The following is a 13,990-nucleotide window of genomic DNA, read 5'->3' on the forward strand; positions in this document are numbered from 1 at the left end:
AGCTTTCTATAAAACTCTCTCTTACACATATGAGTTTCTGTGGCTTTGTTTCTCTAAAGTACCCAGATTAATACAATATCCCTTACAAACAAGTGTACTCTTTTTGGTACTTGAGCCTTCTTGATGGTCATTCAGAATAGGCCTGGTAGGGGTGTACTTATGCGTTGGGCTTTTTGTGAACTGCAAGGTCAACAGTTTGAAACTACCCAATGCTCCCAGGCTTTTGGTTCCATAAGAGTTACAGAAGCCCACAGGAGGTGCTCTCTCCTGTCCTATGAGTCACCTGTTGCCATGAGTCACAATCAGCTCAATGACAGTGAATTTGGATGTCTAGTCACAGCCATGAGGTTGTGATTGTTGGTTTTGTGTGTGGGGGGGGGAGGGTTCCCCAGCTTTTTAAAATCTCAAGTTCTTTGGGGCAGGCACCTGCTTCACGTTTAGTATATTTCTTTTGGCTCCCACAGAATTTTTCTTGTGCATGTGTGCATATATCTACTATAATTTACAGTTGTGTTCAATCAGCAAATTTGAGAGGATTCTATATACAAGGCACTAAGTATTAATGGAAACACATAATGGAAATAGAAGACATGGCCCATAAACTATAAACCAATCTCTCTGGAATTTTGAATATGGGTTTATTGTTTTTAAAATGCATTATAAATGCTCCGTGATTTCAGCTCCAGTTTTTCCCTCCCCTTTTTTCACATCATGATAGACTTGTCTTTGTTCACTTATGTCCCTGGCTGCCCTTTCTCCCTCAGCTGTGGCATGCTACCCACCACCCATGCAATGTGAACAATTCTTGCAGCATAGTGGCTTGCTGTCCCCCATCTTCCGTTTATGACATGGGAATGAATGCTGGTGGCTTTGCAGTGAAGCACTAGGCTACTCATTCAAAGGTTGGTGTTCCGAATCCACCCAGTGACTCTGGAGAAAGAACACTTGCCTATCTGCTCTTATAGACCCCAACGTTCTATGGGTCAGTTCTGTTCCATAACATTGGGTTACTATGAGTTGAAAATCAACTTGCTGACATCTACTAAAAACAACACCTTTATGCCACACACCAGGGATACCTTCATCTTTGCTATTTCATGGGGCCCATGCTTCCAGGTCAAGCTCAGGTCCTACGTGAACCTACCCTTTGCCTTTGAGTCCATTCTGACTCATCGTGACCCTCCAGACCCAAGAGAATGGCCCCATGGGGTTCCCAAGGCTGTGATCTTGATGGGACTAGACTGTGCATTTTTCTCCTACAGATTGGCTGGTGAGTTTGAACTGCTAATGTTGAGGTTAACAGTGGGGTTCTTCCATGAGGGCTTTGTTGCTTCTGAGCTAGATGACTGCGTGTTTACCTTTAAGTTTTTAAGACCCTAGATGCTATATCTCTTGATAGCCGGGCTCCATCAGCTTTCTTCACCACATTTGCTATGTACCTGCTTTGTCTTCAGCGATTATGTCGAGAAGGTGAGCATCATGGAATGCCAGTTAATAAAACAAAGTATTCTTGCATTGAGGGAGTACTTGAGTGGAGGCACCATGTCCATCTGCTACCTTAATATAAATCTATAAATATATGCACATGGATCTATTTCCCCATCCTCATATATAAATATATTTCCATCTGTACATGCCTTTATTTAGACCTTTGTAAGTGCCCTTTGCCTCTTAGTTCTTTCCTCTATTTCCTTTTACTTTCTTCTTGTCCCACTATCATGCTCAGTCTTCATTTGGGTTTCAGTAATTCCTTTGGAATTTTTTATCATGCCCTACCAGGCCTCTTACACACTCTTCACCACCAATTTGGGTCACTTGTTGTTCCCTTGCCCCTGAGTTTGTTAACACCACTTCCTTTTCCCCCACCTCCTCCTTCCCTCTTGTCCCCCCTGAACTGTCAATCCCATTGTTTTCTCCTCCAGATTGTTCATCCAGCCTATCTTATTTAAACAGGACTCCGGAGATAACAACATGCACAAAAACAAGACAGAGCAAAGCCAACCAACAAAAGAAAACAAAACAACAGCAACAAAAGCCAATGACAAAACAAAATAACAACAAAAAAGAAAAGCTTGTAGTTAGTTCAAGGACTGTTTGTTTGCCGTTAGGAGTGTTTTCTTGTTGAGTCTGATGGGATGCCAAGCCCTGGTTCCAAAGTCTATTTTTGGTATTCCCGGGGAACTTCGTTGCTCTGTTCCCCTTGCTGTTCTGCTGCATGCCCTTAGTGTTTTGGCCCGGTGTGGTGGGATCAAATCAGGCAGAATTCCCACACTGTGTCTCCAATGTTGTCCTCTGTAGGGCTATGGTTCAGTGAGGAATGTCGTGGACAGACGCATTTTAACAACTTCATCTTTCCCTTCCAACTTTATCTTCCAGACATTAGGTATCTATCATGAGTCTTGGACTTGTCTTCAGGCTACAGTTAATGCTTCCAACAAAGACTCCAGGTTCCCAAAAGTTATGAAGGCACTTGGTGGCTAATCGTAAGGTTGGAGGTCCAAGTCCACTAAGAGGCACCTTGGCAGAAAGGTCTGGCAATGTACTTCCAAGATATTAGTCCTTGAAAACCCCACAGAGCACAGTCCTACTCCGACCCACCAAGGAGTCTTTGTGACGTGGAAGTGGAATCAACAGCAAGGACACAGGACCTGCTGCCAATGCCAAACTTTTCAAAGCAGATTTTCTTCTTTACTCGCTTTTTTATCCATTCAGAGGGAAGCTTTACCTGGTGTCCTAGTGGGTGTGTTAACTGAGCATACCCGTAAAATCCGTGGTTCACTACCTGTGGGTCGCAACCCCTTTGGGGGTCGAACGGCCCTTTCACAGGGGTTGCCTATGATCTTCGGAAAACACATATTTTCAGTGATTTTAAGACCCGAGATACCATTCCTCTATCTCTCTCCAGGCAGATCCACCCATATGCAGATACGCCCACCCGCAGTGAAGACTGTTACAAGTGCTATACCATGCTTCAAGACAAATTTTCTCTTATTTGTAATAAAAATAAATATTTCACAATATAGAATTACATAGTTTTGGTGATGAATCACTATGCTTTCGTTATGTTCAATTTGTAACAATGAAAATACAACCTGGATATCAGATATTTACATTATGGTTCATACCAGAACAAAATGACATTTATGAAGTAGCAATAAAAATCATTTTATGGTTGGGGGCCACCACAACATGAGGAACTTTATTAAAGGGTCGTGGCATTAGGAAGGTTGAGAAGCACTCCTGTAAATATTTAAAGTTTCAGAAACCCAAAGGACTTACACTATGTCCTATGGAGTTGTCATGAGTCCTGGTGGCCAATGGGTTACAAGTTGGACTGCCAGTTATACTCCTAGCAACCTGCAGGGGAAGTTCTACTGTGCCCTATAGGGTCACCATGAATCAACATGGTCTTAATGGCAGTGAGTATGTTGGTTTTCAGGGGATGATGCCATTGGTGCATTGGTGACATAGTGGGTATACATTGAGCAGGAAACCATTGAAGTCAGGTGTTCAAATCCACCAGCCACTCCTCAGGAGAAAGATGAGGCTGTAAAGATTTACTTTTATAAAGATTTCAAGTCTCATAAATCCAAAGGGGGCAGTTCTCCTCTGCCTTACAGTGTTTCCAGGAGTTGGAATCGAGGACAGTGAAGTTCTTATTTATTTATTTAGACATCAGTGGCTATGAAACTAAATCGACTAGAGTTTATTTGTAAAGCATATCAAGACTCATCTGAGAATGCAAGTCCAGTTTTTCTTGCTCCGTCGTATATCCTCGGATTCCTGGCAATGGAAACACACTGAATAAGTGAACGACTAGAAGAATGGATGCATGAAAGACTGGGCAAGCGGCCTGCAAGATTCATTTAAATTTTTTCATTCCTTTCTTCCATATATTCATATCTATCAGTCGTATTAGGTTGCAGGATTCAGACGTAACGACCCCAAGATGTCACCGCTTTCCACAGTGGTGGGAATAACATTGGAAGCAGATGTAGCGTGGGGTCTGATTGGAAGGTACAAAGATGACCGAGCAGGGATTTTCATACTACAGGCAGCACTGAGTGTTCAGCCCCTCATTTTATAGAACACCTGAGTGAGACATAGAAGTTGTGCTTCTGGGCATGAAGTTCTTTAGTGCCCAAGCCAGGAAACACCCAAGGTCCCTTGACTCTGAGGTGAGGTGTTCTGTCCACTTATCTGAGATGAATTCAATTATAAAAAATCAAGGGCAATATTGAATGAAGCTTGGAATCCCATGAAGAGAAACCACACAGGGTCATGTTTCCTAATTTCATGGATTCTGGGGACCACTTTGGAGGCGCTTTCCCTCTCATCCTGGCAACAACAGCCCTTTATTCACATCACTTTTGGAAAGCAGACTGCCAAAGCTTTATACCAGTTAACGACCTGCCTGTTGGCATTCCCGGCCAAAAGGGAACCCGAAAAAAAGGAAGACACCCGCAAATTTACTGCCATCAAGTCAATTCCAATGCAGTAGAACTTCTCTCCTTTTGGTTTCTGAAACTTTAAATATTTACAGAAGCCGGCAGCCTCATCTTTCTCCTGTGGAGCGCTGGGAGGTTAGAATTGCAAAACTTGTGGTTAGCGTCTCAGTACTTGGCTCACTACGCCATGAAGGCTGCCTTCCCTAAGGGAACCAAAACAACCCCTGAAAATCCAAACTCACTGCCAGTAAGTCAATTCTGACTTATAGCAAACCTATAGGATAGGGCAGAATTGCCCCCGTGTGTTTCTGAGACTGTAACTCTGTCCAGGGGTAGAAAGGCTTGTCTTCCTCCTTCGGAGCTGATGCTGACCTTGAGCTTAGCAGCCCAATGCTAACAGGTTACCAAAGGGAAAGTATTAGTAAAAACCTTGCCGTACCAGAGCTTCCTATCATCCCCCTGGTTTATAATCTCACCTGACCAATGAAGAGTCTTTTATGACCTTGGGAAGATCCTTTAGCTTTTTCACACTGCATTGTCCTCATTCCCTGTGGCACAGGTGACAGGCTAACATGTTTGAGCCCTGGTGGCATAGTGGTTAACTATGGGCTGTGTGTTAGGCAGGGTTCTCTAGAGAAATGAAACCAGGACACACACAGAGGCATATATATATGGATAGGTTTATACAGCAAGAAGGAATATAGCAGCTAATTACTCCCCAGAGCAGTACAGAGGGTTCAGTTCAACTCACTTCTGTGGAACAGTTGACATACTGGAAGTCCTTCAACTCGCGTGGGCTGCCGGGTCCAAGGTCAAGGCAGCAGACAACAGAGTCCTCCCTCAGGGAAGGCAAGCAGAGTCTGCCACAGGAAACAAGCAGCAGAGTGTGTCACCAACAGCCAGTAGCGCAGTTGCTTAGCGAAGCAGACCCAGATGGGAACATGAATGCAAGGAATGCAATGCTACAGGCTCCACCAGCCTCAAGCTCAAGAAATGTCTGCACCAACAGCATGGCAAAGCAGGTCTCAAAGGAGCCTTGAGCTCTAGTGACACAATCCAGGAGTTGGCTTGGCTCACAGGTGGTGTAGCTCACAGGTTGAGGCAGATAACTAGCTGAAACAGCAGCATGCTCCAGTATTCTCCAATCACCAGAGAGTGGGCTGAGCAGAGCTATTTATCTCATTGCCCTCCAATCAAACTGAGACCTGATTAATCCCACATGTTTCTATTGGACAGGTTGGCACAATAAACCTAACTATCACAGTCCTCTCCTTGCCACCTGGGCACCTGCACATCCTTCTTTAGCTATATATAATTTCCAGACATTAATGAAATCACGTTTAACCCTAACATTCTACATCTATCATACATATAAATGAAAACAATGAATCTAATTGTATCTGATACACCATACATGAACAAAGGAAAGATATTCAATAAGCACACATAAAGAAGAAATACTGAGAATCACAAACCTCAGTTTTACAATTGATCATGTGATTGTAACTGATAGGTAAAACTACCTTCTTCTACTACTCATTCTGTATTACCTTTGCCCTTGACCAGAACCTCAGCTGGCCTCAATTTTTTGCCTGCTGGGTTGGTCCAGACCTTCATTCCTGAGAAGTCTGGGTCATTAGACATCCTATCAGGATTGGGTTGCTATAGTTTACCATTTACTTTAAAGACAGGGTATGGTAGTACTAAGAGACCGCCTAGGGATCTCCCGGATTCTAGACATATTCTTCTTTACCTCCATTATGTAGCACCAGTCAATTTCTCCTTGGTAATCAGGATCAATCACAGCACTCAGTACAGTGACACCTTTCCTGACCTGTTGATCCAAAGGCATGAGGAGCCCAAAGTGGCCAGGGGGAATTCTCAGCTGCCAGTTCAGTGGAATCAGTACTGTGTTTCCAGGTGGGAGAGTTCCTTCCTTTGGGACCAGAACCTCCAGGCCTGAGGGACACAGGGTTGCTGGGACAGGAAGCAAAAATGCTGCAAGGGGATCACTAGGAGTAATGGTGAGTGGTGCCACTCCAGCTTCCACCCCTTTGTTCCTGGACCCATGAATTCTGGCTATTGGAGACACAGCACCATATATTGGCCACTGGTTTAGAGTGTATACAGCCTTCTGGAGAACATTGCCCCACCCCCGCAAGTTGTTGTCACCTAGCTGGTAGCATAATTGTATCTTTAGGAGGCTGAGACAGTTAAGCTTTATTGTGACAACATGGCCAATGAACACTTGTGGGATTAACTGAAGGATGGAGAAATAAATGGCTCAGCAAACCTTGTCTTTCTTATCTCTTGCTTTTTGATTATCAGACCAGTGTGCGGCTGCCTTGCTAATTCTGTGCCTCAGTTTTCAAGCTACACTACCTGTGGGATACCTAACCCATGGATTGTGTCACTGTAATTTGAGGTTCCTTCAAGACCAGTTTTGCCACGCTACTGGAATACTGGGAACTGTCAGACCCTCTCATCTGGCTGACTGTTGGTGACCTGCCTTGCTGTTTGCTGTCCGTGGCTAGATAGCCTGAATTGCTCTACAGAGGACCACCCAGTGGCTCTCAAGACTTGAAGGACTTCCAGTGCATTAGCTGTTTCTCGGAAGTGAGTTGCACTGAGCCATTTATACTGCTTTATAGATTAATTCACTATTTATTTCTTATGTTACTAGCTATATAAATGTATGTAAAATTATTAGTGCCTGGTTTTGTTTCTCTAGAGAACCTTGTCTAACATAGAGGCCATTCCTTCATTCTTTCAAGCCAGCTGCTTCAGGATGATGAGGAACATGATATGACAAGTGGATTACATGGGCATGGGCCCATTACCACACTGGATTTGCTGTGAAGTGAGTTCCTTGATCTGAAGCAATGCTATGTGGGATGCCATGCCAATGGATGAGGCATTGTGTAAGTCCACGAATGGTAGTTTTAGCAGAAGCATTGCATGCAGGGAAGGCACATCCATATCAAGAGTAGGTGTCTATTCCAGTAAGAACAAAACCCTACCCCTTCCATGACGGGAAGTGGTACCATGTAATCAACTTGCCACCAGGTTGCAGATTGATCTCCCGGAGGAATGGCCCCATATCTTGGACTCAATGTTGGCTTATGGGGCACTCAGCAGTGGCAGCGGTCAAGTCAGACTTGGTGAGTGGAAGTCCATGTTGCTGTACCCATGCATAATAACCTCCATCCCTGCCACCATGTCCACTTTGTTTATGTGCCCATTGGGCAATGACAGGAGTGGTGGTGGAAAGGGGACAACTAATCTCCATAATGCAAGTCAGAGAGGTCTATCCACATACCTCTCTTCCCCATGCCACCTTGTCACCAAATTTCCAATCAGGTTCCTTCCAATTCCCTGATCATCAGCCAAGCCATTAGCCACAGCCCATGAATCAGCATACAGTCTCGCATTTGGCCATTTCTCCTTCCAGTCAAACTCAACGGCCAAGTACACTGCTAAAAGTTCTGTCCTTTGGGAGGATTTCCCTTCACCACTGTCCTTTAGGGAGATCCCAGAAAGGGGCTGTAGTGCTGCTTCTGTCCACTCATGAGTGGCACCCACATATCGTGCAAAGCCATCAGTAAACCAAGCATGAATTTTCTGTTCTTCAGTCAACTTATCATAAGGAACTCACCAGGAGACCATAGGTGCAGACTTGGAGAATGAAGGTACTGTGACAGGAATAGAGATTGTGGGCATTTAGGCCATTTCTTCATGCAGTTTACTTGTCCCTTCAGGTCCTGCTTTGGCCTGATCTTCCATTTAACAATGGAGTGTTGTTGTGCATGTCAAACTTTATGACTCTCTGGTCAGACAATACTCAGTTCACGATGGGCAGCTCAGGTCTCATGATGACTTGGTGGCCCATGGTGAGGTGTTTAGTCTCCACTAAGGCTCAGTAACTGTTTTTCAAAAGGGGAGTAGTTGTGTGCACAGGGTGGCAGGACTTTACTACAAAATCCCAAGGATCTGTGTTGTGATTTGCCCACAGGGGCCTGCCAAAGACTACACAATGCATCTCTATCGACAACTGACACCTCTGTCACCATTGGATCAACTGGATCATTTGGTCCCAGTGGCAAAGCAGCTTGCACGGAAACCTGAACCTGTTGCAGAGCCTTTTCTTGTTCTGGGCCCCACTCAGAATTAGAGCCTGTTCATGTCACTTGATAAATAGGTCAGAGTAGCACACCAAAATGGGTATATGTTGCCTCCAAAGTCCAAAGAGACCCACTTGGAATTGTGCCTCCTGTTCACTTGTTGGGGGCAGGGGCAGATGCAATAGCTTATTCTTCACTTTAGTAGGAATGTCTGGACATGTCCCATACCACTGAGCCCCTAGAAATTTTATTGAGCTGGAGGGTGCCCGAATCTTCGTTGGATTGATTTCCCATCCTCCTGCACCCGGATGTTGCACCAATGAATCTAGTGTCTTTGATACAACCTTTTTAGTGGGTCCAATCACCATACTGTCATCAATATAACTGACGAGTGTGACATTTTGTGGAAGTCACTGGCAATCAAGGTCCCTTAGGAATAAATTATGGCACAGGGTGGAAGAGTTGATGTACCCCTTGGGGAGAGTTGTGAAAGTGTACTCTTGCCCCTGCCGCTGAAGGCAAACTGCTTCTGGTGGTCCTTTGAGACTGGTATTGAGAAGAAGGCATTGGTCAGATCAATAGCTGCATACCAAGTACCAGGAGAAGCATTAATTTGCTCAAGGAATGAAACTATATCTAGAGCAGCAGCTGCACCTAGGGTCACCACCAGGTTAAGTTTAAGAACATCCACTGTAATTCTCCAAGGTCCATCCCACCCCACCCCCACTCCCCAGGCAAATAGGTGAGTTAAACTGGGATGTGGTTGGAATCGCCCCTGCACCCTTCAAGTCTTTGATGGTGGTACTGATCTCTGCTATCCATCCAGGAATGCAGTATTGCTGTTGGTTTACTATTTTCCTAGTCAATAGCAGTTCTAATGGTGTCCACTTGGCCTTTTCTACCATAATAGCCCTTATTCCACATTTCAGGGATCCAATATAGGGGTTCTGCCAGTTACTAACTATGTCTATTCCAGTGATGCTTTCTGGAACTGGGGAAATAATGGCAGGATGGGTTTGGGAGCCCACTGGACTCACGGTGAGGCATACCTGAGCTAAAACTTCATTGATAACTTGACTTCCATCTGCCCCAACTCTGACTGTCAGAACCTCAAAACATTTTGGGTCTCCTGGAATTAGTGTCAGTTCCGAGCCAGTGTCCAGTAATACCCGAAAAGTGATCATTTCCTTTCCCTCAATGAACAGTCTCTCTTGTGAAAGACCACAGGTCCCTTTGGGGAAGACTAGAAGAAAGACTAACAGTATAAACCTTCGGTGATGTAGCAGGGTCCTCCTTCCAAGGGACCTGGCCTCCCCTTCATTCAAGGGTTGTGGGTTTGTAAACTGGTTCATATCTGGGAATTGATTGAGGGGTCGTGACTTTCTATTCTGCTGTTCACCTGATCTAGCATTCTTCTGCCTATATAGATCACATAAATATTTAGTATATTTCCCATGTATTTCACTCCTAGGGACACCGTGGCTAAGTATCCAATGCCATAAGTCCACACAAGACAGGTTGCTGTGATTAGTACAGAAACCTTGCAGTCCATTATGATAACCATGCCCACCCTGTCTCTGTTGATTCAGTGCTGACACCTGTCCCCTCTCACCAGGAGCCCAATCAGCCCCATAGTAGGCAAATGTCAGAGTTCACTTAGGGCAGTGCCCACTGTTAATCCTGTACATAAAGTAGCAATTACAGGAGTCTTCAGAGATGCTGGGGCCCACTTCACAAACTTGTTCCTTATGGTTGTGATGACACACATGTCCTTGGGTGCACTGTTTTTTGAGTCTATGGAACTATTCTGATAAATCCATTCCAACATAGCAATTTCTCTAAGCTTTTGGATGCCATCTTCTACAGTATAACAAAGTATACAGTATGGCAGTTACATAATCTCCTGTCAAATTGCAAAGGGGTGGAGCCTCACCTGTCAATCAAATTGCAGCTTGATGACCTCATTTGTAGGCATGAAGGAGATAAAAAGCTCACTGGAGGCCAGATACACTCACTCCCTTCGAGATATTCTTGTTGACAAGCCACATGAAGCTATGCTGATGGAACTAGAACCCGAGAGCTGGAGGAGCTATATGGAGACCCACGCCAACACTGATATTCTTCCACCACCACTGGATCCACAAAACTTTCCACCACTGACCTCTGATATTCATTTGGCATCATTGCATGGCTGCAGGAGTCTAAAGAGGAATTTATGGACTAGTATCGACATATGGGGTAGTAGCATACTTATAGGCTTGATCTGGACTGGGCTCAGATGTTTTCTTAATGTACAATTGCTCTTTGTTGTAAAGTTCTCTCTTACACATATATGAGTGTCTATGAATTTGTCTCTCTAGTCAACCCAGACTAACAGGCACCTCAAGTTGGTCTAATAACCAAATAAGCTATTAGATCCTCTCGTAACCTCTCTTGCTGAGACATTGAAAGGAGAATTTGTGTTTAGGGACCCCATATCAAGGAACTCAAACTGGTCTAATGTTACATTCCTTGTACCAATGACCCATGTCCTTAGTTCCCATGGATATTTCCCAGACTTCTGCTTATATGTACTAGAAAACTCAAGCAGATCTTTATGAGTATAGCGTACTTCTTCCTGAGTTATCATCTAAATCTCACCTTTAGGGACTTTCTGAGACTTGATTCTAGTTACAGGTCTAGAGGAAATAATGGGTGGTCGGGGTGTTTCCTGGGAGCACTCAGCAATATCTTGTAAGTTATCTCTCCCAGGCAATGCTCCACATGCAGCCCCATCTGGCATTTCAGCTAGAAAAGTTTGGTTAATCTACTCAGTTGTGGGTTGCTTTATTGATAGTGGATGAATCCTCTCTCAGGTGGGCGTGATGGATCTATGACTGGGGTGGCTCAACCCACTCTAAGGGCTCACTATCCTCCTCTTCTGGATCACGAACCCATATGTTCCCAGCACAGGTTTCAGGGTCCCACTTCTTTCTTTCTTTTAAAAAAATCATTTTATTGAGGGGCTCGTACAACTCTTATCACAATCCCATCCATCCATCCATTGTGTCAAGCACATCTATACATTTGTTGCCATCATCATTTTCAAAACATTTTCTTTCTACTTGAGGCCTTGGCATCAGCTCATTTTCTCCTTTCTTCCCCACCCTTCCTCTCTCATGAACCCTTGATTTATAAATTGTTACAATTTTTTCATGTCTTACACTGACCGATGTCTCCCTTTACCCACTTTTCTGTTGTCCACCCCCCAGGGAGGGGGGCTATATGTAGATCACTGTGATCAGTTCCCCCTTTCTCCCCACCACCTTCCCCTTGCCCTCCTGGTATTGCTACTCCCATTATTGGTCCCGAGGGATTTATTTGTCCTGGATTTCCTGTGTTTCCAGCTCTTATCTGTACCAGTGTAGATCCTCTGGTCTAGCTGAATTTGTAAGGTAGAATTGTGATCATGATAGTGGGGGAGAGGAAGCATTAAAGAACTAGAGGAAAGTTGTATAGTTTATCAGCGCTATAATGCATGCTGACTGGCTCGCCTCCTCCCTGCGGTCAGGGTCCCATGTCTTTCTTATTAATGCCTCTTGCTTTAATACTTTTGTAGACCTGAAATTCAATTGATGCTGAAATTCAGCTACTTATATGATGAAACTCTCTGGATTCAGTTTTCGGTAACGTTAGCCCTAGCACTCTCCTTTGTAGTGCATGCAGAAGTTTGCAGGTCTGTTATTTAATACTTGACATGTGCTCCTGAGGTTCTCTGATTATCCCATTCCTTGATCGCATTTTCTATTATACGGAGGACCAGACAACCAGCTTCCCTAGAGTTTTCATCCTGACAAAACTGCTGGAAACATGAAACACAAGATCACCCAGAGCCTCTCCTCTCACCAGCACTTCATCTATTGATGATGGTATTGTGGGTATTTGCTTTGCGACTTCACACCATGAATATCATCCTCTCTAGTAAACGTGGCAGACTTGTCCATGCGTTCAGGGGTAGAAACAGATCACCAGAGAGCAGGACACAAGGCGGGCCTTGCAGAGTCATTTATCTCTTTGCCCTCCAATCATACTGTGACCTGATTAATCCCACATGTTCCTATTGGCCAGGTTGGCACAATATACCTACCTGTCACAGGCTGCTAACTGCAAGGTCAGCAGTTTGAAACCACGAAAGACAAGGTTTTCTACTTCCGTTGAGTTCCAGTCTCAGAAACTCACAGGGGGAATTCCACCATGACCTGTGGGGTCCCTCCAAGTCAGCATTCACTTGTGAACAGTAAGCGTAGTTTTTGTTTTTTCAACTGACTTCCAGCTTTCCCTCTTTTGGAGCATCCCTCCTCAACACCACCAGGCTGGGCTGGGCTGGGCTGGGCTGAGTCCCACCAGGAATGCTTATGAAGTAGAAGGGAGAGTAGAAGAAATTCAACAGAATTGGCTTTCTGGCTTTCCAGCTTCAGATGCCTAGAGTCTAGAGACCTACGAAGGGCTTAGGCACAGAGAACCAATTTGGAAGGAAGTTGGGGCAAAGATTCATATGGTCCCTGGACTTGCTCCTTCCCCTTCATTCCAGGAAAAGATTCCCTGGCTCTGGAACTGAGAGTCTGCTACTTTTGGTGGAATAGGGCCTTAAAAATAAATTCGTTTGGGGGGGGGATTAACATGTCTATTTCTTCCACCTTTCTATTTGTGGACTGAGATTCTTACCAGCTATATGTGTGGACACTTAATTTCACCAAGAATCTCTTTCAGCACATTGCTGATCTCTCTGCATGGATTCAAAATCCCCAAAGTTGGCCAAGCCATTCAGAGACAACAGCTTTGCCCTGAGTGAAGAGCTGTCCCGAAGAGATTAGGGGGTTCTCAGAAGTCATGGCAGAGCTTAGTAATACTACCATGCTGATGTGCCAGAGGCAGCTAGAACAAGAACTGGTTCTGTTTTCTGATCAGGCCATGATAGTAGAAGGGAGGAAAAGAGGATGAATCATACTTAAGAGTTTGTTGACTTGATTCTCCGAGGCTCAGGGAAGTCTTCATAAAGCACGGGTGCTCCAACCCTCATGCCCCGGTCACATATGCCCAGGGCTCCCATTCATTAACCAGAGTCCCACTATCCTGTGGTGGTTTCTGCCACCACCCAAACCCAACTCTCTGAAATCTCTTCAATTCAGACTCATAGCATCCCCACAGGCAGGGTAGAACTGCCCCTGCCAGTTTCCAAGACTGCTCTTCTTTATGGGAGTAGAAAGCTTTGTCTTTCTCCCTCAGAGTGGGTGATGGATTTGAACTGCTAATCATGTGGTTAACAGCTCAACTCATAACCACTAAGCCACCAGGACCAATCATAATAAATGCTCAGAAGGATGCTCAGGGATGAGGTACCACCTCTCTTGCTGGCTTTGAGTGCAGGCATGCCCAAAGACA

Source organism: Tenrec ecaudatus, chromosome 15 (assembly GCF_050624435.1).
Source record: "Tenrec ecaudatus isolate mTenEca1 chromosome 15, mTenEca1.hap1, whole genome shotgun sequence".
Classification (NCBI taxonomy): Eukaryota; Metazoa; Chordata; class Mammalia; order Afrosoricida; family Tenrecidae; genus Tenrec; species Tenrec ecaudatus.